At 36.6% G+C, this 23985-nt stretch overlaps 2 protein-coding genes across 5 annotated transcripts in view; both read right to left on the reverse strand.

Moving 5' to 3' along the window:
* The window catches only part of TMEM196 (transmembrane protein 196), a 67693-nt gene that overhangs the window by 30731 nt on the left and 12977 nt on the right, over positions 1-23985 (reverse strand). The window lies entirely within an intron of this gene.
* MACC1 (MET transcriptional regulator MACC1) overlaps positions 22408-23985 on the reverse strand; it is a 355671-nt gene continuing 354093 nt past the window's right edge. Inside the window, exon 7 of the transcript XR_014781262.1 lies at positions 22408-22456. The gene's annotated coding sequence lies outside the window, so the exon portion shown is untranslated. The remainder of the gene's footprint in view (positions 22457-23985) is intronic.

Consider the following 23985-nt stretch of genomic DNA (forward strand, 5'->3'; position numbering starts at 1 on the left):
AACTAAATTATCCAGTAAGATAATTATTATAGTCTTTATTGTATATGATTGTGTAATTTGCATCCACATAGAGATTTATATATATATTTTATTAAATATATTTTTTATTTTTACACATATGTACACATATGTACAACATAATATGAATATATTATTATACATATGTACAATAAACTACCTACAGTGAGACAAACCATGACACAATCAGAAATTATATAAATGTTACATTCTGAGTGTTTTGGCTATTTGTATTTGTCAGCCTTGAAGAAAACATCTTTCCTATCTTTGTGCATCTAAAATTCTGAATGTAAATCAATCTCTATCAAATCTTGTCAATATCAGCTTAAAACATCTATCTAGACTGAAAAACATTGTAAGCCCTAAACAACTCAGCTTAATTATAAAACTAAACTATCTGGTCTTCAACCCCATCAGAGACTTGAGAAGGAATAAAATTGGAGAAAATAAAGTATACCAGTAGTACAGGTTAGTAGCTTTCCAAATGAGAAGGTGACAGAGACTGTTTGGTACTTGAATGGTCACCCAAAACTCTCTATAAAGTTGGAAAGTCATCTTCAGCCTTCTGGTCCAATATGTCTGACAGATATATTTGTGAGGCAGGAACTATTGAGGACTTGCTTACCCTGTCTCAACTCTGCCTGCATCCAAGCTTTCTATTTTTAGGCAAAATTCTGTCTGTGGTAGAAATGAGGACATTTTGGCCAGTGGTTTGCTTGCCACATTTGAAGCCACCTCCACAAGAAGTTCTTTGATGCTCATCCTCCTCTTTGAGATAGGCTGGGTGTTGCCAGGAGTTAACCTGTCTCATTGTCAATAAATCTTTAAAATAACAAAAACATTTTAAAATGCCATATTCTCTATGTCTCTGAGGTTTTTGAAGACCTTATCTAACTATTTTACCTTATCTTTCTATAGAATATTATCTATCTGTTACACATAAGATGTATATTCTTATGATAAAAATAGACTAGTAATTGATATGACCATGATTTGATCAACTAAAAATTAACTTGTATAGCTTACTTATTCTAAACAGCCTGCAACAACACTTTCAAAGTATTGGAAGTAAAGCTTGTATTATAATTGAGTTATATAGGTACAGTACCTCATACTAAAGTAGAAAAATATATAACGTATGCGAAGAAAAATCTTACGTTTGAATTCTATACCGCTGTATCTAAAACTAAACTTATTTTGCATCTATATACAAAATTATATACCAGTGAATTAAAAATGACCTTGTAAGTGACAATTAAAGAATTAAATTGAGGAGTGGATTTACTAATCTACTTTCTGTTCTATATTCCCTATATATTTCGATATTCCCCCTTCTTTCTTTTCAACCCCTATCTCCAAACCTAAGGATGGAAGATAAAAGAACAGAGAAACATACCTGAATCCAACCTTGTTTTCTGTCTAAATAAGACCAATAATAACACAGCCAACTCCCAATGAAAATAAACATCTATCACTCAAGAAAGCAACTGAAAACCTACCCAACCACTCTTAAGGGAAATTGGGCATTGTTCTTTTAAGGGTTCTTCAAGCTGATTTGGGAGAGATTTTTATGTTTTAGGACATGTCCTACAAATATTAATTGATGTCCTTTAAAATAATACCATTACAAAAACTAAAAGTAGGCTCAATATCAATTATCAGAAAGAAGTCTTAGTGGCCTAACAGACTTAGAACATAGACAATTTTAGTTCTGTCTGTCCACTGTGTATTTTTTGGGGGAATTAAAAATATCATAAAATATCCTTGTTGTTATTATTTACAATAGAAATGTTCCTAACAATATCAAGTCTTTAAATATTTGATCCCATGTTGGTGGTGCTTTTAAGAAGAAATGATGAAGTACATTACTAGGGTTGGGCTTTGAGGATTTATATAGCCTGACCTCCATGTCCATTTCTCACTCTATGCTTCCTGTGGGTGGTTGAGATGTGATTTTTTTTACCCTTCCTTCTCCAGTTGCTTGCTGCCATTATGGGCATTTAGCCCTTAAGTTGTTGTTGGTCATAACATTGTATCACAGCGAAAGAAAAGTAACTAATACACCTGTCATGACTTACAGAGTTATTGTTATTTAAGTTCACTTGAACATCTTTAGGCTGATATATCAGTAATAATTGCAATGACAATGAGTTCTTATATTTATTTTTTAAGGAAAAGACAAATATTAGTAACATTTTTTTGCGTCAGTGGCTACAGTGGCTTTTCTAGGGTCTGCGGTCATCCAAATGAAATTATAGAAACATCTAGCAGAGCATAGTGGTGTATGCCTTTAATCCTGGCACTTAGGCAGTAAAAGCAGAAGATCTCTGCTATTTTGAGGTCAGCCCGATTTGTAGAGTGAGTTCCAGGCTAGCTAGGATTTTATAAACCCTATATCATAGAGAGATATTGTCTTAAAAAAATAAAAGAGGAGAGCCTGGATGGCTCAGTGGTTTAGAGTATTAGCTGCTCTTCTGGAAGACTGGGATTTAATTCCAAGCACCCACATGGCAGCTCACAGCTATAATTACAGTTCCAGGGCATCCAACACCCTCTTGTGGTTTCTGCTGGCATGCCTATACATGCAGCCAAAACACCCATACACATAATAATAAACAAAACAACAAAAAAGCAACAGAAAATCCATGAAACAGCAAAGTTCAGCTATTATTGCAGCATTTGGCATTATCTATCATCTAACTTTCTATCATCTATCTATTTATCTATCTGTCTATCATCTATCTATCTGTCTATCAACCATCTATCTTCTATCTATCTATCATCTATCCATCTATCCAATTATCTATCTATCTACCATTACCTGTCATCTATCTATCTATCTATCTATCTATCTATCTATCTATCTATCTATCTATCTACCACCTACTATCTGGTTCAGTTTTTTTAGACAGAGTTTCTCTGTGTAACAGCCCTAACTGTCCAGGAACTCATTCTGTAGGTTAGGCTGGCCTGGAACTCACAAAGATCCACCCACCTCTGCCTCTGCGTGCTGGGATCAAAGGTGTGTGCCATCATGTTGGGTTTATTTTTGTTATGATTATTTATTTATTTTTATTTTTTGGTTTTTCGAGATAGGATTTTTCTGTATGGCCTTGGCTGTCATGAACTCACTTTGTAGACCAGGCTAGCCTTGAATTCACAAAAATTCACCAGTCTCTGCCTTCCTGAATGCTGGCATTACAGGCATTAAAAAAATTATGCACTTTCACCCATCCTCCCTCCCCTATTCCCCAGGAAAGGGAAGCCCTCCTTCCTATCCACCCCAGCTAATCAAGTTGCATCAGGACTGAGCTTGTCCTCTTTCCCTGTGGCCTGCAAGGCAGTCCTGCCAGGGGAGAAGTGATCAGAAAGATGGTAACAGAGGCCATGACAGAAGCATTCCCTCAAGACAAGTTCTTATTGAATGCAAGAAAAGAAAAGACAATAAGATACGCATCAAATAATAAAAGAGTAGGCTTACTTCTACCGAGCACCTACCAGGCTCTTGCCAACCCTTACACACCTATTTTTTTTCTTCAAATTTTAGCTGAGGAGTGTAAGTCTCAGAAAAATTTTTTGTTTACATTACCAAAGAGTGAGTGGCAGTGCTGAGATCTACCCACTAGTCATTTGAAGTCAATGGATGACGTAATTTAGGATTTTATGTTTTTGTCTCAACCATGTCAGTATTCAAACATTATATCCTTCATTTTTGTATTAGAAGACACTCCTGAAACAGGCAAGTACAGTTTTAGATTTTACTTGTAGGAGGATATTACGGTGGTGTGGTTATAGAAACTGAAGACACTTTGGCATTTTATGAAGAGCAGATCTTGGGTGTTTGAGACTCAACGGGATAGGAGGAAACACAGCTCTCTTCATAGTCCTCTGTAGTCTATTGGGTTTTTCCCTGAAGTATTCTCCTACCACTTGGTGGCAGTAGCTGCCAACTAATTTACAACACCAAGTTTCCATTTATAACTAAAATACTGGTGGTTTTCCTCTAACTGGGAATGACTTTTCAAAAATAGATTTGTTTCAATAACTAGCCTTTTCAGAAAATTCAGGTTTTCTGTGTACATAGCTCATATCTACAACCTATTATTGTCTGGAGCATCAATGTCCTATAAATCACAAATGCTCTACTTTCTTAAGATATTTGCATTTTCCTTTATAATAAATACCTTACATGAAATTTCTTTTATTAACCCTTATATATTTAGAGATGTTTATAAGTTGGGTAATGGCCCAAGTAAGGTATTGATGTGGGCTCTAAAGAATGAGTGCTTTTAAAACTAGACTTGGATGGCAATGTGTAATCATCAAACGTTAAACAGTTTTTGTGGGTTTACACCAATCAAGGCTCATCAAGCAAGGTCTCAGTTGGTGTGACTTGTCTACATTGTAGAGAAAGAAGCAAGCATAGGAAAGCTTAATAAATTTTTGTCTGAGATAACTTGGACAATTTGGTTAGACAAAGCAGAATCAGAATTTAAATCTTGGACTACGATTAAAGCATCTCATGCTACCTACATGAATATGGTTATTACTGTGCCTGAGTACTGATACATCTAGAAAATAATATAATGTTCATCTTTAAAAGGCTAAAAATGCTAAGGATGATTTACTATATGATGTAGAAATAAGTAGAATGAGTGAATTTGTAAAGAATATGTTCTATTTAGCTTTTAAAACAGATGGATAGTTTAGGTTGTCTAATACCAACTAAGAACAAAAATGTTTAAATGAAGTACAGATGATATTTATCTTAACCAGAACTAATAAGAGACCAAATAATTACTAACAATTACATTTTCTAATGATATGTTCAGCCACAGTGAAATGCTTATAAGACTATTTTCAAATGCAGAATAACTTGGCATATGAGTGATATTCCCTAGTGATCATGTCTTTATGCATTTATGAGATAGAACAGCTATTCGGTGAGCTACATTCACAACATATAAGGTCCCAGAGGAGTCCACAGTGCCCTGTTTTAGTAGAATACTTAAAAAAGATGCATTAACATATACATAAAGGAAAAGCCATCTCTCCCTTACCAGACCAACCAACCAGAATGGAGAAAACTCTCAGTTGGCAGAGACAAAATTCAACTCATAGTTTTAGATTTGAAACCCAGTGCCAGGCATATCACAGCAAAATCCAGTATTAAGCAAAGCCCCAAATATCCTGCCAACAGGTAGGCACTAAGCACCAAAACACTATAAATACACTAGCCTGGAAGATAAGTGACTGAATCTACTAGGTCTCTCCAGCCTTTGGGAGGATAAGAGGGAGTGAGTTTCTACTGTCTGGGAACAGATCATCAAAGCTAGCACAGAACTTTGCCCTGAAGTTTAGTGTCAGAATCACTGTATTAACATTAGAAACAGGACAAAAGTAGTACAAAAATGTTTTTCCTATGTATAGGCGTAGTCTCACACATAGAGTCTTTGGACCATCTGTGGATCTAGGCAAACCATTTTCCTGGTAGAATGGGTTCATGGTTTTTCATCTATCAATTCTAGTTCCCCTGTGTGCAGTCCCTGACTGCACTGTGAGAGTGCACTGGTGTTTTACAACTCCTAACCTCAAATGTGGGCAAGATTAGTTCAGTTTCAGTAGATAAGGAGCTTACTTCTCCACCAAGTCATCCTTGGAGAGCACAATAAGTAGCAAGAATCTATTTTTTAGAGTTCAGGAATGGTAGTGAATACAGGTGTTGATGTGAACTCACAGCTGGCACTTGAGAGATCCAAGTGACTCCTACTCCCAGATCACTGTCCATAAACAGGGCCTTGGGCCTGGACATATGCAGACTCAAGAAATTGTACTTGTATATTGTCAACATCATGTGTGGTTTGCCCTACCATCTGTGAACTACAGACACAAGGCCCTCAATAGCAGGAAGCCTATGACAGTGTGGGCCTGCAGTCGTAGGATATGACATAGTACTTTAACATTGTTGTGAGCAAGTGTAATATGGAACCGGAGGATTCTCCCTGTAGGGCGATTCATCCCAGAGCTAGGAAAAAATGTATACTGTCCGACTAGAGAATGGTGTTGTGGGTGCAATCTTTGGGCCGTCCTTGGTTCCATGAACAGAATTATGGGTACAGCCTGACTATTTTAGCATTTTAGCTACTCCTCCAGATCATGCTGAACAGCGGTAGGTCTGGGACAGACCTGAACTTGGTTCCCCTTCTAGTACTGAACAGTAGCAATGTAACAAGGACCTTTTGGCAACCATGGACGGATGGTGCCATCTAGTGCAGATAGTACAAGTGACTCCAGGCTGAGTAAGCTGTTCTTAATTTTTGAAAAGACAAAGGTAAGACTGGACTATGGCAAATGAAATACAGATCTAGCTACTCAGTATATATCATTTTTTTAAATCAATGTGAAGAAGTTTTAGAACCAGGACCCTACATAAAACTAGAAATAACTTACCAGACATTGAACATTAAGTAGCTAAAATGGATAAATCTTAGATGAAGAATTTAAAAGTTTTTAATTACATTTACTTATTTATTATATTCTATGTATACAAATGTTTTGCCTGCATACATGTATGTGTACCATGTGTGAATCTAGTGCTCACAGGGCTTAGAAGAGAGCATCAGATTCTCTGGGACTGGAGTTATTGTTGGTTGTGAACACATGTGTGCTGGGAACTAAATTTGGGTCTTCTGTAAGAGCAAAATGTGCTCTTAACAGCTTAACCATTTCTTTAGCCTATTAAAGCACTTGTTTTAAGGAAACTGAATGACCTTCATGAAAACACAGAAAAATTATTTAACATGATAAGACAATTTAGGAGACAGAAACTATTAAAAGATAAAACACAAGTTTGAATTAAAACTCAGTAATGGAGTTTGCAACAAGATAGATGACATCCATGGAAGATCAGGTCAAATAGAAGGGCTAATTGGAGGGCTTTTGGAAAATTCACATTTAGTGGATGTACTAGTATCTTTTTTGTTCCTATTTAAAAAATCCACAGAAAGAACTTTTGCCAAAAAGCAAAGGGTTATTTTGACTCACAGCTTAGGAAGGGATACAGTCATGACAGTGGTCAGGCAAGTGACAGAAGTGAGAGACAGTTGGTGCACTTCAGCTGAGGATGGGAATCAGATAGAGGTGGATGCTGTGGTTCATGCTTGCCCTCCTCCCTTTTACTCAGCCTGAGACCCAGCCCCTTAGATCATACTTTGCACATTCAGGGTGTGATTTTCCTAGCTCAGTTAAACCACTCTGATAATAAGCTCACAAACACACCATGGCTTATCTAAGAGGTGATTCTAAATCCCACACATTGACAATATTAAACACCACAAAAAAGTCAGGCGGTGGTGACCCACGCCTTTAATCCCAGCACTCAGGAGGCAAAGGCAGGCGGATGGCTGTGAGTTCGAGGCCAGCCTGGTCTACAAAGTGAATCCAGGACAGCCAAGGATACACAGAGAAACCCTGTCTCAGAAAACAAAAACAAACAAACAAACAACCCCCCAAAACCCCAAAACAAAAAGCAAACAAACAAAAACCAAACCAAACCAAACCAAACCAAAACCAAAACAACAGCAACAACAACAAAAAACCACAAAAAGAAAACAACAGAGTTGAACAGAAATAAAGCAAGCTATGAATCCTTGGAGATGACATTAAAAACAAAAGGAAGTATTCATATTACTGAGGTCCACGGGGAATGTGAGTTTGCTAAGTGGGTAGAAAAGTTATTCAAATAGAACATAATAGACGAGAGAAGGATCCTAGAGAAGGATGCAAATATGTAGAGTCAGGGATGTCAAAGGCCACTATTCAGAATTAACTCAATCAGAAGAAACCCTGAGTAAGTGTGTGTGATGTCATGAGAAAGGCATGTTGAAGACTCCAAGGCTTTGGATTCATGGGAAATTGGCAGAGCTGTTATCATTATGGGCCAGGATCAAAAGAAATAGCAAAAATTTCCTTGACAGTCAAGGAAATTGACTTGCTTATGAACAGCAAGTAAAACACTAAAAACTGTAGCTTCCTCCTTCTGGATGCTTATAGTTTGAGACTGCTCATCTACAGAGACCTCCTACCGAGGCTAGCCACCTCCACCCCAGCTGTACCTAATAAACACACAGAGGAGGGTGGGAGGCTATAGCACATTCTATCTGATACCAGCTTTGATGTGGTTTGTATGTCTGTCTTTTCTTTATTCCTTCCTGCCACCCCTAGATGGGTTCCAAGACCAAAGCTGTTCAGTTTCAGGAAACCAAGCTTACAATAAGCCATCTTATAATCTACTTCTCCAAGGAAAAAATATTAAGATTTTTAAATGTTGAAAGCAAAAGGAAACAAATAATATATAGTGGTGTCCTTAATAATATTACAGCAGACATCTCATCAGAAACTTTAAATACCAGTAGAATATATCATACATTTTTCATAAGTATCAAAGGGGACAAAGTAAATAAGCATCAACAAAAATGATCTCAACTAAGAATATTCTCAGCATAGCTCTCCTTGAAAGTGAGATGAAGACACTCACAAATAGAAGCTAAGAGAATATCTTTATCAGATCTGTCCTATAAGAAGTGATATAGGGAGTCCTTTGGCCAAAAATGAGTACAATCATGAGAAGGTATAAAACATACTGATAAGACTGATTATACAGAGAAAATCAAAATACTCTAGCATTGTAAGGCACTCAGATTGTTAAGACAAAGAAAGGAACTATTAACTATAACAATAATTAATAGGTTGAGAGAGGGGAAAACAACATATAAGATGTTAATAGGTATCAGAGATTCAAAACATGAGAAGAAATGAAGTCCAAGTATTAGTTTTAACATTATTTATCAGTATATTTTCTCTGTTCCTCCTTCCCCCTTCTCCTCCTTTTTCTCCCTTTTCTTTGTTTTGTTTTTTTGAGACAGTATTTCATGTCGCTCATTGCTAGCCTTGAACTCACTATGTAGCTGAACCTCTAGATTATTATGTTTCTGTTTCCCAGATCTCATGCACGCACCATCCTATCCAGGTCTGGACTTTTGGGTGTTTCGTTTCTTAATATTTTAACCATGATATGTTTTTATCATTTCCAAATTGCTTCTTATAGTAAAAGAACTTATCACTTTATGGCAATCACATAGAAAACTCCTATGACAGAAAAACAAAAAATAACTCAAGAATGAAAATATACCACTAAACCAAGCCATTTGGTAGTTTCTGACTGGTTTAGCCACAGAAAATGAAATCTCCAGGTTAAAGACACATCGGAATCCCCCCTCTTTATTGCTGAAATATTCACAGGAGAAGGAGATAAAACTTTCTAACTATCAACTGATGGATAATAAAGGAAGTATAGTAAATACACATAATAGAATATGTGTGATTCAGCCATTTGTAAGAAAATAAAATCTCATCTTTTTGAGATCACTGTGTTAAGTGAAATAAGCCAGGCACAGAAAGACAAACATCACACCACCAGACCTTTATGTGTAACATAAAATAGTCTCATAGAGACCCATAGAGGGTGAAAACTGGTGGCTTTCAGAGGATGATCATGAACACCAAGCTACTTTTAAATGTGAGAAATTGTGTTACTACACAGCAAGAGACTCTAAACAGGAGTTGTGTACTATATATGAAACAGAAAATTATTTCTAACTGTTTCTCCATCAAGAATTGACAGATATTTGAGGTAATAGCTATATTTGATCTAACTTAAGTATTATACAACATATATATGTACCTAAATGTCACCTGGTAACTAATTATTATCATAACATCTTTACAGTCTTATGGATCAGTTAAACTACTTTTCAAAGGGCTAATTTTAATTTGACAAACTATCGGAATGTAAGAATTTATGCAGTTTTGTTTTTGCACTGCAAAAGATTATTTTTAAATTTAGCAAGCTAAAAAAAAAAAAGCTAATGCTACACAGTCTCTAAAGAACAATAATTTAAAATCTGACCCATGGCTTGTGTGGGATTTACACACATCTATATGGAGAAAACTCCATTATCTTATTTTATGTGTGTGTCAGCAAATCTTGATGAAGGCCCAAAGCTGTGCTCAGTGTCCTGGGGAGTTCTATTTTATTATTCATTTTTATAAAAGTATATTTAACTGTACATATTTCACATATACAAAATGACACTATAGAATACATATTGTCTGAGTTACTTTTTTATTGCTGGGATAAAGTACCACGACCAAAGCAACTTATAAAACAAAGTGTTTAATTTGAGGCTTATGATTTCATGGGTTTATAGTCTGTGGTCTGGTAGTATGGCAGTGGACAGGCAGGTTGGAGCTAGAGCAATAGCTAATAACTTATGTCTTGAGATAACCAGGAGGCATCAAGAGAGACCTAGAGTCTTTTGAAACCTCAACGTCTGCACCCCACCCCAGTGATGCACCTCCTCCAACAAGCCCATACCTTTTATTCCTTTCCAAACAGTTCCACCAACTGGAAATGAAATATTCAAATACATGTGTCTACAGGGACTATTTTTAATTGAACCTCTATTTCTATAGACAGCAAAAGTGAATACTTTAATAAAAAATTAAGAAAATTCTTACTCTTTCCAAGAAAAAGGAAGGTCAAGGCTGTTTTGTGTGGATATTCACTAACAGCTCCTCCACATTTTGTAATTTCACCTCCTTTCTCTACTGAGCTCGTGTGTTATTCTAAACAAGCAACACTGACAAAGAATTCTACTTCCTTGAGCTAAGTATAATCTGCTAGAGTGGGAACCAGAATGCGAGTGAATGATAAAAGTATTAATAACTAAACATCCCTACCTTATTTGCATGTCTTGCCTAACAAGATTTTTTTTTTCAGGGAGGGTTCAATTTTTCCAATGAACAAAAAATGGACATTTTCATCTTTTAGTAAGGTTGATTGTCAATGTTCTTTCTTTTGTGAAGTCTGAAGCACTTTCCCTGTTGCGTCTATTCACCGTCTACAAATTAAGGCAAGCTCATGGTTAACCCTACCATTTCTGTAGGTGAACTATGGTCTAGTTCTCCAGACAGTCTGCTAACTATGCTCTCTTGAATGTCCTTTTCTTTTTCTTCTTCTCTCATTTTAAGAAGTCTGGCACTCTCTTCCATTCTCTCTGTAAGTGCAGATTTCAAATACTTTCATCATAAAACAAATGTTAGACAATATATTTAATTTAGCTTGCTTTAATGATTTCTCAAATGTGAGTATCTATTAAAATACTATACTATGTATATGTATATATACACACACATATAGATAGATATATACATTTCTATATATACATATTCATATATATATAATGCACATTGTTAGTAAAATATAAGCACTTATAGGATATCAATAATGGAATTTCCTGAAAAATGCAGACTTCCTTATTCTAGTCAAGAAAGGTCTTTTTTTTAAAAAAAGATAATTTCTAGATAGTTGAGGTCTCCTACAATCACTTCTTCTTTTTCTTTTTCCTTTTTAACCACAAAGAAACAAGTCAGAGGAAATCTTATAAACGTTAGATTGATTTATAAGTGCTGCTCTGGCTATGATCAACATATCTCTCATAAGATATCTCTATCTTAGAATAACTTCTTAATATGTATAAATTTTCATGTAGTAGCTCAAGTAGCCACTTCCCAGTGGTCTGGGTTTATTTCAAACTATTATCTACCATCAAACAGGAAATAGATCACAATAAATGGTGTCTACAATGCTGATTTCTCCCTAAGGTTTTAATTTACCAGTGCTCCTTTGCTTCCGCTATACTTATTGAATTAAGAAAAATGGTTAAAAATGTAATACATTTCGGTTCCTTATTTTCAGAAAAATGATACAGTAGGGAAAGTATTAATATCAGGAAATATACTACGGTTATTGTTGGGGCTTTGGGGGTGGATTAGTATCAAACTAGGAAGAAATATATTGGCATGTTTTTTTCTGTTCGATCATAAGAAGTATGAAGAGGAAACTCAGTGGCTAGAAGGGAAAAGCAATCCGTATCCCTAGGCATACTAGAAAATTTGGTAGTGGGCTGTATGAGCTAACAGGTTTTTATCATGGCCTTTCCTCTTGAGATGACATTTTATAAGCATTAGAGAGGCCAATCATATGAGTGACAACACTTTTCATTCTGAGAAAGTAGAAGTTGATGGGTGCTTTATCCCAAGGACTTGGATAGAACCAACAGTGCTCTTTAGAACCAAGGATGAGAAGAAACAGAGAAAGCATAGCCCAACGAATATATTCTTCAACTCAGGCAGGCATGGACATTAAATTTGACTGTTTCACATATGAGTGAAACTAATAATAACTACTTTAGCTCTCTGAATTTTACCTTTCACTTACTTAAAACGTATATACAATTAATGCATGCTAATATTTATCTCACATTTCTGTTAACAATGAAGTAAGATACTTTGGTTAAATTTCTAATATACAGTAAACCACAAATAAATGGAAATGTCTAGTAATAATAAAATTATGTGGCATTTTGAACATGATAGGTTCAGAATAGTATAAGTTCCTAATAGAATTATAAGAAATATTTGATCTATTCTTGGCTTCTTTTTCTCACTTACAGAATGTTGCTTATGCCAAAACTAAGTGTGTCTTTGCTTCTCTATTGTTTCACCCTCCAAAGAGTTTTTTCCCCCAAAGTGAATCAGTATGTATCTGGAATTTGAACATCATTATGATAGTATGACACCAATATTCTGAGCTGCAGTGAACAAGTACAAAATGCTGAGTGGACTATCTTTAAGAAAGTAAGGTTTCTCAGAAAATTGGGAACCATCTATACCACTCCTGGGTACATAACCAAAAGATGCTCCACCGTACTTTAAGAACAATTGCTCAACTATGTTCATAGCAGCCTTATTCACAATAGCCAGAAACTGGAAACAATTTAGATGTGTCTCATGGTACATTTACCCGATGGAATAACAATTAACTATTAAAAACAAGGATATCATGAAATGTTCAGGCAAATGGATGGAATTAGAAAAGATCATTGTGAGTCAGATAACACAGACCCAGAAAGGCACACATGGTGTGTACTCATTTATAAGTGGATATTAGCCATAAAGTATAGGATAACCATGCTGTGATCCACAGACCTACAGAAGCTAAATAACAAGGAGGGCCCAAGGGAAGATGCTTGAAATTCACTCAGAAGGGGGAATAAAATATACATCTGAAGAGATAGAGAGAGGGAACTGCCTGGGAGAGGGGGTGAGAATGGGGACAGAGGTGGGAGAGTTGGAAGGAAAATGTTATTGGGAGAGAGAAATCAGTGGGGGGCATCTTTGGGACAGGGTATACTCCTGGGAGCCTATGGGGTTGGCAGTGGGGTACAGGGGTGTGTAGCCTGAAGTCACCACCTCCTATAGCCAAGAGGGACTTTCAGTGGAGGGAGGGAGCAGCCACCCACCCATAAAACCTTCTATTCAGAATTTTGTCCTGCCTACAAGAAGTGTAGAGATAAAGATGGAGCAGCGATTGAGGGAACAGCAAATCCATCACTGTCTCAACTCGAGACTCACCCCATAGGCATTGTCAATGATACTTTGCTATGCTTGCATACAGAAGCCTAGAATAACCGTCTTCTGAGAGGCTTCATCCAGCAGCTGATGGAAACAGATGCAGAAACCCATGCCAAACAAAAGTCAAAGTCCAGGGTGTCTCCCTGAAGAGTGGGAAGAAGAATTGATGGAGCCAGAGGGGTTAAGGACACAAAAAGTAGACCTACAAAGTAAGCTAACATGGACCCATTGGGGCTCACAGAGATTGAACCACCAACCAAAGAGCATGCATAGTCTGGACGTAGGCACCCTACACATATTTAACAGATGTGTAGCTTGTTCTTCATGTAAGTCCCCTAACAATTGGAGCAGGGAATTGTCTCTGACTCTGTTGCCTGCATTTGGGCTCAGAGGGAAAGGATGCTCTTAGTCCTGCTGATACTCGATGCACCAGGGTGGGTTGCTACACATATGGGGGCCTCGCCTTCTCTGAAGAGAGGGGAAAAGAGAGAAGAGGATATAAGGGTAGGACTGGGAGGGGAGCAGGGCTGGGGCTTTCATCAGGCTATAAATTGATTAAATAAATTAATAAAAAAGAAAATAATTAAACTAAAAAGAAAGTAGCACATTCTATAAATTTGTCCATGGTGCATTAAAATTATCTGAATGTTGTCAATAATTCTTACATCTGAATTAATTTTTTCAAAGCAAATATCACATCTAAAATATGTTTATGCCTCAAGAGACAAGGGAATAACACAGCATGCTGGTCACTGTGACAGCATCATCTATTTTTAGTTCAGCCAACAATCATTTTGCAGTTCATTGTGTGCACAGCCAAAAGTAAAGCAGTCAATGACAGAAATCCCACATGGATATTTTCAGCTTTAAAATCTCTCAAAATAAGTCTCAATTTAGTATCTGCTAAATCCTTTCCAATGCTCATTACTCTAATGTCCTTTCTCAAAATTCAGAGATGCTATTGACTTTTTCTCTTCTTCTCACATCATTCCTATTGAATTAGGTCCCGTGTGCCATTCATTCCACGTGTGCACCTCATTTTACCCAGGGCATTGATAGCACTAGATTATCTAAGAACCCACAAAAGAGTTTCTTGTGTTGTTCAAATAGAATTCTAATTCTAGATAGTGTGAGTTTCAACATTTGGCCCATTCACTCTGTCCATTTTTTCAATGGCATTTTTGACATCTTGGACTGCCAGCAGGACTTAAGTTGTATTCCATTTCACTTTGCCAACAGATCCCCTTAAGGTTACTTTCTATTGTCAGACTAAATTTAAATCCATGCATCTTGGATATACCATCTTTGCTCATTTTTCCTCTGCACTTGGAAACTTTATCACATTCTTACCCTGTTATGATTGATTTTTGTCAGCTTTACATACACATAGACATATCTTACAAGACAACATTTTTTCTTTTAATTTATTCATTTTACATGCCAATTGGAGTCTCCTCCCTCATCTGCTCCCAGTCCCACGCTTCCTCCATCATGGCCCTCCCCTATTCCTCAGAAAGGAGAGCCCTCCTCCCCTATTATCTGGACTACCTACATCCTGAAGAGGAAATCTGAATTGAGAACATTCCTCTATTTGTAATAGCCTTTGGAATATTTTCTTGATTAATGATTGATTTTGGAGGGCCCAGCTCATTATACTCATTGCTATTCTTGAATGAGTGATCCTGCGCTATAAAGAAAGCAGGGTGAGCAAGTCTAAGAAGCCAGCAGGTAAAGCAGTATTTCTTCAGTTTCTACACTAGTTACTGCCTCCAGATCCTTACACTGAGGTCCTGCTAAGACTTCTCTCATTAATGGAGTGTAACCTGGGGGTATTCAGATGAGATAAACCTTTCCCCCTAAGTTGCTTTTGCTCATAAGTTTTACTACATCAATAGAAATTATGAGATATACCTATTCTTCAAGATCTACTTGAAATTCTTTCAAAAGATTTGATAGCATCTTTTTTTTAAATTCTCACAGTAACTCTTTGAAGGTAGTATTACATTTGCTTATTTGTTTAGTATTCATATTAATAGCCCTGAAACTCTTTAAGAAAGGAAGCATGTTTTATTTATTGCCACAGCTACTATCATCCCCGTTCTCCTATTTGGAATATTCTGTGTGTTCACTGGATTAGAGCAGGCACTTGCTAAAATGCCAGAAAGGAAAGGTAAGTCCTGGTTATATTTCTAAGCTATTCTTTGCTCCTTAATGCTTATTTTAAAAAATAAAGCGATAGTTTTAATTACCATATTTCACTAAAGTTGCACTTCTAAAGATGATCGATTACCTCCTACTTTTTATCCTTACTCTTCCTTTGTCTTCATTACTAGACTCTTTCTTCTGTTCATCCTTTTGTGTTTTATAATGTCTGAGAACTTTTCTCACTACATATAATTGCATATTTTGCTATTATTTCTCTCCCAACAACTTTTCACATCTATGCATCAAGCACTGTATTCCTTTGAACCCAAAGTTCCAACTGTGCTTTCCAACACAGGCTTATGATTTAATTGTACACTTTAAAATCTTTGGACAGTTGCTCAACTATGCTCATAGCAGCGTAATTTGTAATAGCCAGAATCTGGGAACAACCTAGATATCCTTCAACTGAAGAATGGATAAAGAAATTATGGTACACGTACACAGTGGAATACTATTCAGCTATTAAAAACAAGGAAATCTTGAAATTTGCAGGCAAATGAAATGGAACTAGGAACAATCATCCTGAGTGAGATAGCCCAGACCAAGAAAGACAGCATGGTATATACTCATTTACAAGTGGATATTAGCCCAACATACATCTCCTCTGAGAGACTCTTTAGTTTCCTTAGTAAGTTTCCCTACTCGTGGACATTGTGTGGAAAGTAAGAATAAGACCAAGGCCCTGAGCCACCTCACAAACCTGCCTCACAAATCTCCTTCATTCTCTGGGGTCCCTGATGCTATTATGTTCCTACTGGAAACCTTTCACCCCTAGTGTTTCTTGCATCCACAAATGGCACAATGATCTATTGTTTTCATCCCAAATGCCTACAAGTCCTTATTGATGTCTCCTTCATACTCCCAGATGCCACACTTAGTGAAGCACGTGGCCTAGTTCCTAGGATCTCCAGAAAATTTCCAAAACCTTTGTGTACATCTCCACCCTAGTGCTCCAGGGATTCCTGGGCACCAGCAGCTCTCATCAGTGCTACAACAAAGGGTTCAAATTTTCCTTGACTTCATCAAATCAATTTTTGTTTGAAAAATTTGCTTCTGTCCTTTAAAGTATTAAAAAAAATCCCAAACCTTTATATGGTCCATAATCTACATGATGAACTACCATTTTCTTTAGCCTTAACCTTTACTGTCTTTTCCTGTAGCTTTTTCAAACTCACAAAATTCTTTCTCCTATAAGGACCTGACATATGATGCTTCATTTTCTTGAAATCTCCTATTCTTCTCTATTTGGATGATGCCCAGTCATGACTCAGCTTCCTGCTTCAGTACTGGTTGAGACTTCATGGAAGTCCTCATCAACTTTTTGAAGTGAATCATGCTGTCCTTACTTTTTTCTTACTGTATTGTAACTAAATAGATAATATCAATCTGATTCCATAATATAGACACTGGAAAAGGCAAAACCTTTGCATTATTATGGGATGTTTTTTTCTGATTCTCCATAGCATAACATTTGGTGCATAATTCAAGTGTGGATAGTTCATGTAAAGTGTACCAGAGAGAATGAAGTAGTTATCTGGCCTCTCTCAAATGTCTTCAGTTTTGTTTTCCTGATTCAGAACATTCACTGATCTCTATAATCCAGGCATAATGTGAGTCTCAAGCTCCTCACTCTTCCATCATTTCCCACAGCCTGATGCCCACTACATTTTTAAGTGCCTCTATGACATTTCTTACAGGAATCATTTTAACTGCCACTCTCACCACTTTCACTGGTGTTTCCCTCCATTCTATAATTAATTTTAGTATTATAGGTGTGAATAACCTCTTTGGTTCTAATTCTTTACACTTACTTGGGTGGTTATTCATAGACTAGATTAACCATGTGATTTTATTCTCAAAAACTTGAAAATATTTTGGTGCCCATTCCTTACTTAAACATATATAGTTCAAATACCATCATATAGGGCTATGGTTATCATTGTTAGACTAAGACTTAATTTGCTGTGAATTTTGTGCTCTGGCACAAACATTCTCTTTGCTATTCCAAAATAATGACACAATTTCCTTCTCATTCCTGCTTCCTTCCCTTTTTGTGCTCTTTCACGTATCCTCAGATTTGCATGCTCTTCATTCAGCACTAAACTTTACTTATTTTGTTTAGTAGAAGGTAGCATAATTTAATGGTTGAAAGTGACTTCTCTGGGGTGGATTAGGAGGCCTGATTCATGGGCATACAATTTTTAGAAAGTTACTTAAATTGTTTTTTCACATTTTCCTCATTAGCTAGATTCATGAGTGTGTAACTCATATAATTATTTAAAATGTTAAATAAAATAATAGGCATAAGCCACTTAGATGAGCCCTAGTGCTGAATATGTATAGTTTCCTGCATGTATTTCTGCACTACCACTCTAGAAGTAGAACCAAGTGTGCTGCCTATCTCTAAGTTTCAGTAAAGTACTTTTGCAGTTGTCAAATTGATTTTCTGGGAATTTAAAGTTCCCTTCATATATTAAAGCTTTGTTTTATGAAACACTTTTTATAATATCAGTCCTGTTAAAAGAACAAAAGAAAAGAAAGGTGGTGATAAATGATCTGAATTTCAAAATGGGAGAAATGATGTGATAAAAATGACCAATTGTACTTTCCAACTCAAGGTGAGCACAGATAGGAATTTTGTACAAGCAAGGTGAAAATTTACCACAAAACAAGAACAGGTATTGAAGGGCTTTGTTATCAAAACACAGTTTCTGATGGAATAGTTTTCAGAAGTCACAGGCTTGCCAGTAGCCTCCTGTGGAGATGAAGTATGGTCAAACAATTCTACAAGGAAGACAAAACCCCCTGCGCTTGTGTAGTCTTCATTATGTATATATTCATATTAGCAAGTCAATGGGTTTTCTGACTCTTATCTTTGGAAAAAATAATGTGGATTAAATGGAAATGTGAGTTTCATCCAGTCTTGACAGTCTTCTTATCACTGATTTGCATGGTTTTTTCCTCATTCATTTTAGTAGCTATTTCTCCACTATATAACTTGACATAAGCCACAGCTTTCTGACACCAAACATGTAATGTATAATTAAATTACATTTTCTATTATCTTTATAAAAACAAGGAGACTAGTGTTAATATCACATGATTATGGGTTCATGGATGAGTTCGTGTGAGAGGTCTATACATATTTATTCTCTTCCTCTTTTTGGAAAATTCCTTAAATATACAACTGGTATTTGGAACTCAGTTTAACCAGATATCATTTTGAGCACTAATGTAAGATGTGGCATGCACACACACACACACACACACACACACACACACACACACACACACACACACAATTTCAGTGACTATTTCTTGAAAGGTGGGGACATGAATATATTTCTGGTTTGTAGAAGTAGGAAGAAGCCTTCTCTCATCACTTTGGTACTTCCCAGTTGCCACTTGAAATTACTCTAATAAAAAAGTCACACAAATACTTTGATTTTACCACCATCTCCTCAATGTAGAAAGGACTGAGTCAGGAGAGCAGGACACTTAGGTGTCCATTTGGCAGAGGGTGCTGTGACATCCAGCTGTCTCTGATCTCTTCTGCGAAGTCTATTTTCTCCTTTGCTAAAATTCAAACTGTCTTAAAGCCATTTTTTAACTGAAATTGTCTTTTATCATTTATTGTTTATCTCTTAGCAAAACAGAACACATAGAGAATATTGGCAAGCTACATACTCATTTTGATAAGAACAGCATTTATAAAAGCTTTGTGTAACAGAAATTTAATGTAAAGAGTAACAAAAACCTTCTCTCAGCTTAAGAGAAAGGTGAAATAGTTTTAATAGTAGATTTTCTTTGACATAATGCATTTTTTTCTTATAATAAATTATAAAGGGTCATTTTACACTCCTTTTCAGCACATTTCAATTCAGCTTATTCACATTTAAATAGCTCAATGGTCACATGGGGCAAGTAGTGGCTACTATATTCGACTGTACACATTTATACTTTGTCCACTTGTAATGGTCAAAATTCAGGAGAAGATTAGTGAGTTTCCCTCCAAATGTCTTCTCAGACCAGCAGTATATTTCTAACTAGTTTTTGATGTTTGAGAGAAAGATGTAGATGCAATTTCCTCTCCATCTGCCAAATTTTCTAATGTCCAACTGTATAATATCTTCTAAATTCCTGCCATGAAACACAGGAAATATCCTCTCCCTCCCCCCCCCTCCCTCCCCCCTCCCCCCTTCCCTCCCTCCGTCTGTCCCTCCTTCCCTCTCCCACCCCCATCTCTCTTGTGTTTGTGTATGCATATCTGTGCACATGGAAGTTAGAGGTTGGTGTTGGTTATTGTCAATTTATTTTATTGTTTTGAGACAGGATCTCCTCCTGAACCCAGTTTGTCAATTACACTTGGCTGACATCAGCCAGATCCAAGACTCTATCTATTTCTTCCTTTGCAGCACTAGAGTTACAGACACACAGGTTCCTCTTTCATACAGGTGTTGAGGGGTCTGAAATGCAGTCCCCTCAGAATGCACTTTACCCACTGAGCCATCTCCCTAGCTCATCTTTCTTTTTCTCAACCTTACATGTCTTTCTTGAAGCTTCAAAGACTACTGTAGAAATCTATCAGCCTAAGACAGCTGTACACAGTAGCAAAATCAATACTATTATTTTTATATCTCTCTAAAATAACTGTTCCTTTGAGAAAAACTATTATAATCTGTATAAAAAGATGATGAATGCTGCTTTTCTCTAATAATATTTTGTTTTACCTCCACAGTAGAAAACACAGCCAACCCTGTCATGATAAAAAATAAATGCATGGAAAAGTATCTATATTTTAATGTGGCACTACTAAAAACATTTACATTCTAGAATATATTTTTAATTTTAAGACTGTATGAGTGAAGGCATAGCATATTTTTTCTAAGGACCTAATGCAAATAATGTAGTAAACTTCATATTTGATTTTAAAAGACAGTAACTATTAATCTCAGTAGAACTTTGACATTCCCAGTCCAGTGTCTTTGAATGTTCTCAGCTTGCCTACTGCTGGGCACTTTCCTCTAGCTGGGCTGCCTTGTCACTCCCTTGTGGGAAAGGATGTGCTTATACCTGCAGTGACCTGAGATACCAGGACGACTGGTACCAATTGGGGGCCGCTCCTTCTCTGGGAGGAAGGGGAGGGGGAATGGAAGGAGGGAAGTGAGGAGGTGGGACTGGGAAGAGAGGAGGGAGGGGCTGGGATCAGATGTAAAATGATTAAATAAGTAAAGAAATGGAGGGAAAAGATCACTTTCTAGCTAAATTGATCAATAGTTCTAGTGGATTTCAATACAGTAGCTAACAACTAAAAATTAGCTTCTGTTCTCTACTTGGTTTAGAATGACACCCTTGAGGGCATGCCAAAATTTCTGTAGAAAGTTGTTTCTATGGGACTTCCAGAGAGCTGGAAACTCATGAAACTATTTGAAATACATATACTACATTACATCACAGTTTAGCTGTGCCAACAATTTGGGACTATTCCCGTTTGTTTTGGGGCAGGAGCCAGCATCTCCCTTATAATTGAGAGACCATTTAAGGCTATGCTCTATACTGAGACAACTGTGAAAATAGTGTTAGACTAAGAGATGCATGATTTGGACTTATTTCCTTAGGTCAATAGATAGTTGGTTCAGCTAATTTTCTGAGCTTCGGTTTATTTATGTATAAAATGCTGGACTTAGAAAAACTATTTTATGATTGATTTAGAACAAATTATTTTTAAGTCTCTATTCAGGTTATTATTCTATTAGGAAAATAAAGCAATGAATGACATTTTCTGTGTAGCTCATATCAGAATCATATCATTTTATCCTTGGATAGTAACTGCTATCTCTGGCAGAATTCAAAGCAACTGCTTTCATGCTGGCATGTGAGTGTTTCCAAATATTTCTTAAGAGTAACTGGTGGTACTCAGAGGAAGGACAGCAGGTTACCAAGAAGAGACTTGATACCCTATTAGCATATACAGGGGGAGGTAATCCCCCTCAGGAACAGTCATAGGGGAGGGGAGTAAGGGGAAAATGGGAGGGAGGGAAGAATGGGAGGATACAAGGGATGGGATAACCATTGAGATGTAACCAGAATAAATTAATAAAAAGAAAAGAAAAGAAAAGAAAAAGCAAAGCAAAACAAAACAAAATCCAAATATATTTATGTCAATTGCTCTTTCTCCATTGACCAAGCTCTTTTCCTAGGAGTGGATACTTACTATTTTTCTACCCCTACTTCCTCTTATTCCTTCAGTTCACTTTGCTTTCCCTCATATACTTTTGATAAGCCAACATTGATCACAGCATCCTGATCCTTCTCTTAGAAAGAACGTGTCTCCTCTGGGGCTGTCTCACCATACGTTTGTGGTCCTCATCATGCTTTCCTGACCACAACTTCTCAGTCTTTCTGTTCTTACTCATCATTATATTTAAGCCTGTGACTGTCCAAACAATGAAGGGCTTTGTTTTGGTGGCTCAACTAATCTTTCAGCTTTGATGCTTCAAATTTACAGAGTTTCTTATTAACTCAGCTGTCTCTTCTGAGCTTTACAACTAATAACAGTCTTCATGACTTTATGATCTCCCCATATTGAAATCTCACAAGGAACTCTACCTTAACAATTAGACTTTTCATCTCTCTCTCTCTTTCTCTCTCTTACACACACACACACACACACACACACACACACACACACACACACCTGTATGAGAGAGAGAGAAACAGAGGGGGGGGGGGAATTTTTCTATTCTAACAGTGAACATTTCAAAGGCAATATGGAAAATCTATTCAACCAAATGCTACGAAATTTTCATCTCACAGTCTAGGATTCATGCTTTATGACAGCATTTATGAAAGCTTATGGTGAAGTACAAAATATGGCCACTTTATATCTTAGATATCTGTGATCCTTAGATATCTGAGAGAAATATATATTTTTCTTATTTCCAGGATCATCCCCGTATCCATTATGGGATCTATATTGGGGGAGATTTTATACAGAATTGTGCTTAACTTGTTTGATTCTAGTGTTTCCTTAACTGCAGTGCAACTATAATTTTGTTCACTTTTTTCTTTAAAGTTTCTGCTGACTTCTTTTAAAAATTAAAGTAAATTAAGGTTAGGTTTGGAGTTATGGCTCTGGAAGTTTGAGAATGGTTCCCATTGGCTCATGTGTTAGAGTGGTTCTGGGTTAGGAAGTGTGGTCTTACTGGAGTAGTGTGGCCTTATTGGCATGAAACTCGATGTTTTAAAAACCCACACTATGATCATTCTCTGACCTCCCCATCTCTTTCTTTCTGCTTTCTACCTGCCAATCATGTTGTAAAGCTCTCAGTGTCGTCTAGTAGTGACTGTGTCCAGTGGTTATTAGCGATCAGTCTCATGCAGATCTACAGTGACAAGGAACAAGCCAGTAAGTGTCAACTTTTCACCGCCTCTGCATCAGCTCCAACTCCAGGTTTCTGCTCAGTATGAGTTTCTGTCTTGATTGCTCTCAGTGAACTGTGGCTTGGGATATGTAAGAAAACTAGACTTTTCCTTCCCCAAGTAGCTTTTTATTATGGTGTTTCATCACAGCAATAGTAACCTTAACTTAGATTATCCTCATAATCTCTGAACTAGGAGGGCTGAGGCAGGAGGATTATGAGTTTGAGTCTGGCCTGGGTTATATAGTCAGACCCTATTTAAAAACAAAATAAAACAAAAAATGACAACAACAAAATGGACCAAAAATCATATTGAAATCCAATTAGCATTGTAAGTCAATTAGCATTATAAGTCAGTTTTAGTTCTTTCTGCCTCTCTGATTCACTTCTTGCTCTCTGTCTCTTATTTCTCCTCACTGACCATGCCCCAGTAACCTTAACCTATTGCTTCTGAAATACAGCAAATGTAGTTCACCTCAAGATATTTATTTCCAGCTTGGAGTTGTATTATATCCCTCCTTGTGATAGGAACCCTTTTGCATAATTCTTCAAAAATATTGTTTCTTTACAGATGTATTCACTCTTTTTCTTACTGTTAATAAATCTATTTTTTTCTGTTCCATATGGCACAAAATGTCACTTGAATTTATGCATTATGCATTTATTATCTACATTGGTTTTAAATTAAGCTTAGACTACCAGGCACTACTATGCTTGTCATATTCACTCCAGATCTAATGCAGAACATAGGATGTGTTGGCTCTGGACATTATAATTACTGACTAAATTTGATAGGAAAGAAAAC

Source organism: Acomys minous, assembly GCF_964271855.1.
Source record: "Acomys minous genome assembly, chromosome: 8".
NCBI classification, from domain to species: domain Eukaryota; kingdom Metazoa; phylum Chordata; class Mammalia; order Rodentia; family Muridae; genus Acomys; species Acomys minous.